A 4,646-nucleotide genomic window follows, 5' to 3' on the forward strand; every position below is an offset into this window, starting at 1 on the left:
TGTATGTGGGATCCGAACCCTCGGCGGTAGTGCCGCCGTGCTCTCAAGCGGCGCACTGTAGCAGTGCGCCACTGGGCCGGCCCAAATAGTGGTAATTTTTGCTTCAGTTATCTGATGATATCAGATATAAGTGATTGGGGGACTTGGATTGTTCGAATAGTATCCAAGTTTATCGGAATGCTATTTCACTTTGTGTTGGACACATCTTTTTTTTAAAGATAATTTATTATGCATACATGTAGGGTACAATATAGGTTTTTTATAAATGTGTACAGTGTGTTACAGGATAGTTAGCTTATTCATCATTACAATATGCAATCATTCTTTGTGTCTGTTAACCAATTCCTAACTAACACCCCTCCCTCTCCCCCTCCCCCCCCTTTTCCACCTCTAGTAACCACTGTTCTTTTCTCTTTCTAAAAGTTCAACATATTACTGTGATTGTTGTTTCTTTCTTTCTCTCTCTCTGTCTCTCTTTATTGTTTATTTATTTATCTATGGATTCAGCTCCTGTTATGAGTGAGAACATGTGGTATTTCTCTTTCTGTACCTGGGTTGTTTCACTTAGGAAAATTTTCTCCAGGCTCATCCATGTTGCTGCAAATGGTAGAATTTCATTCTTTTTTGTGGTTGAGTAGTATCCATTTTGTATATATATACCAAAATTTCCTTATCCAGTCATCCATTGATGAACAGTTAGGTCGGTTCCATTGCCTGGGTATTGTAAATAGAGCTGCAATAAACATGGGAGTGCAGGTACTCCTTCAACCTGATGATTTCCAGTCCTTTGGATATATTCCCAGTACTGGGATTGCTGGATCATGTACTAGTTGTATCTGTTGTTGTTTGAGAAACCTCCATAATGTTCTCCATAATGCCTGTACTAATTTACAGTCCCACCAACAGTACAGAAGGGTTCCTCTTTCTCCACATCCTTGCCAGAATTTGTTATTCTCTGTCTTTTTTATAATAGCCAGTCTGATTGGGGTGATGTGATATCTCAAAGTGGTTTTGATTTGCATTTCCCTGATGATTAGTGATGTTGAGCATTTTTACATACACCTGTTGGCTATTCGTATGTCTGTCTTTGAGAAATGTCTATTCAACTACTTTGCCCATTTTTTAATTGGATTATTTATTTTTTTTGCTTTAAAAGTGTTTGAGCTCTGTGTATATTCTGAATATTAATCCCTTGTCAGTTATATAGTTTGCAAATATTTTCTCCCATTCTGTAGGTTGTCTTTTCACTCTGTTGATTGTTTCGTTTGCTGTGCAGAAGCTTTTTAGTTTGATATAATTCAATTTGTTGTTTGCTGTGCAGAAGCTTTTTAGTTTGATATAATTCAATTTGTTTATTTTTTTTCTTCTGTTGCCTGTGCTTTTGGGGTGTTATTTGTAAAGTCTTTGCCCAGTCCTACATCCTGGAGTGTTTCCCCTGTGTTTTCTTCTGAGACTTTTAAAGTTTCAGGTCTAATATTTAAGTCTTTAATCCATTTTGAGTTGATTTTGGTACATGGTGAGAGGTACGGATCAAGTTTCATTCTTCTACATATGGATATCCAGTTTTCCCAGCACCATTTATTGAAGAGGCAGTCTTTTCCCCAATGTGTTCTTGATGCCCTGTCCAAAGATCAGTTGGCTGCAAGTACATGAGTTGATTTCTGGGTTCTCTGTTCCATTGGTCCGAGTATCTGTTTTTATGCCAGTACCATGGTGTTTTGGTTACTATAAAATTGTAATATAGTTTGAAGTCAGGAAGTGTAATGCCTCCAGCTTTACTTTTTTGCTCAGGATTGCTTTAGCTATTTGGGGTCTTTTGTTGTTCCGTATGCATGTTAGGATTGCTTTTTCTATTTCTGTGAAGAATGTCATTTGTATTTTGATGGGGATCGCATTGATCTGTAGATGGCTTTGGATAGTATGGACATTTTTACTACATTGTTTCTTCCAATCCATGAACAAGGAATGTCTTTCCATCTTTTGGTGTGTGTTAGAAGCATCTTAATCAAGAAGCTTGAAGCGAAGTTTTTCTTGGACATGAACATTGTTCATTCTTTGTCATGACTAAAAGGAAAGAGATGTTTCATAGCAAATACAAATGTTCTCAAATAGAAATTTAAAATAAAAATCCAAATTTAAGGAGAACCATTATACGAATTGTACTTAGATTTTTATCTTTGTCCTGAAGAAACATTCCATTCTGAATGTCTGAAATGAGAGGTATTTTGAAAATACATCAACAAAAGAACAAGATGGAGAGATGCTAAACCCCTAACATTTGAAATGAGTTATCTAGTATTTAGAAGAAATCCTCTTATGTCAATTGATAAATTCCAAAGGAAATGTTTTCAAAATACTGTTTATTCCCAGCACCTAGCATTATGGTTACCTAGAGTAGTTTCTCCATAAGCATTTATTGATGATTAGAAGCAAATAAAAGCACAGCAAAATTGTTTGCACTGAACTCTGATGTGATATACAATTAAACCTTGAGTTGATGAAATTATTACTTATTTTTTATTAATTTAAAATACTTTTATGATTACATGTTAATTGTAGAAAATTTGGAAAATACAGGAAAAGTTTTAAAAATCACCAAAAGAGAGCCCAATTTATGTTTTATTATTTTTTACCAATAGTTTTTTTACTCATGTGTAAAAGCATGTCATATATCTCATAATTTGTTTCATACTATATACATTTTTCCATCCAATTTTAACATCTTTAACATTTCCAATACTATTAAGTAATCTTAAAATTATTTTAAATGTCTCTTTAATAATCTGTTATTCATAAGATATCTAACCTTTTCTTTATTGGATGTTTAAGTTTCAATGAATATCTTTGTGCATAAATCTTGGTTTACATTTCATTTTTTAAATTACTACTTTAAGAAAATGTGCTATCTCATTGTTATTTCCTTTCTTTTAGTATGTTTTGAGAATTATTAGGTGTTAAGAATAAAAGATAAGACATGCCTCTACCTCTAGGACCTGAGGGTCTAATGAAAGAGATGGACTTGTAAGCAAATGATTTGACAATACGATATGAAATGTTAACAATATGAAGTAATATGCATAATGTCAAAGTGCTATGGAAAACAGAGGAAGAAGCAACTATAACACTATATGAAACTACATAATTCTTTGATTTCATTTTCTCATGTAAAAGTTCACAAAACTTAAGTGTATGCACCAATGATAGGGAGAATAATTTTCTGAGCATTTGGGACACAATCATGGGAACCATTCCAAATCAAAGTCAATATAGATTCCATTTTGATGAGTTTCTCCTCATTTCCTAAACCAGAGGTTCTCATAGTGTGTTCCCTAGACCAGCAGTGTCATCATCACTTGGGAAGTTAGAAATGCAAATTCTCTGGCCCATCCCAGCCTTCCTAATCAGAAACTCTGGGGATTGGGAGTCAGGAATCTGTGTTTTAAGAAACCTTCTAGGTGATTCTGATGCACTCTAAAGTTTGAGAACCACTGTTTTAAATAAAAGAATTTATGCTGTTAGTACTATTGTTCTTCTAGTCACCAGGTTTAATTTGGATTTGGTATAAACTCAAGAATCTTATTCTTATAATGGATAAGGAAATTGAAGCACAGGAAGGTTAAGTAATTCAACCAAAGCTACATACCTAGTCCTCTAGGTTAATCCTTCTTTCCTGATCTCCCATATATATTCAGTGACCAACTGCAATTGATTCTAAAGCCGTAATGTTTGGTATCTTCTCATTCTTCTTTTTTTACATTTCTGTCATTATGCTTCCTGGCTTTTGTTTCTTACCCTATCTAATTCATTTTGTGTACTGTTTCTAGATTAATCTTCATTAAAGCATCATTTTTTTAAAAAATTCAAAATATCTTAACATTTACTTATACATATTTGTGGGGTGCAGTATGTTGTTTCAATAAATGAATATACTGTACACTGATTCACTTAGGATAGGTAGCATAGTTTTGTACCCCTTAGTCCACCACTTTTCCTCCTCCCCACCCCCCACCCCCAGCCTCTGGTAACCATTATTCTACTCTCTACTTCTACAATAACCACTTTTTTTTTTAAGATTCCACATATGAGTAATATCATGTGGTATTTATCTTTTTCTGCCTGACTGACTTCATTTAACATCAGGGTTTCCAGTTCCATCCATGTTGCTGCAAATGATAGGGTATCATTTTTGTTTTTTATAGCTGAGTAGTATTCCATTGTATATATATGCCACAGGTTTTTCTTGTTTGTTTTTTGGTTTTTTGTTTGTTTTTTTATCCATTTACCTGTTGATGGACATTTAGGTTGATTCCATCTCTTGCTATTGTGAATAATGCTGCAATGATCATGGGAGTGCAGGTGTCTTTTTGATACATTGATTTCATTTCCTTCGGGTATATGCCCAGTAATGGGATAGTTAGGTCACAAGGTAGATCTACTTTTAGTTCTTTGAAGAACCTCCATACTTTTTTCCACAGTGGCTGTACAAATCTACACTCCTATCAGTAATGCAGAGGAGCTCCTTTTTGTTCGCATCCTTGGCAGCATTTGTTATTTTTTGTCTTGTCGATAATAGCCATTCTAACTGGAATGAGATGATTACTCATTGTCTTTTTAATTTTCATTTTCCTGATGATTAGTGATGTCAA

This window comes from Galeopterus variegatus, unplaced genomic scaffold, assembly GCF_000696425.1.
Source record: "Galeopterus variegatus unplaced genomic scaffold, G_variegatus-3.0.2 Scaffold1976, whole genome shotgun sequence".
In the NCBI taxonomy this organism is placed as follows: Eukaryota; Metazoa; Chordata; class Mammalia; order Dermoptera; family Cynocephalidae; genus Galeopterus; species Galeopterus variegatus.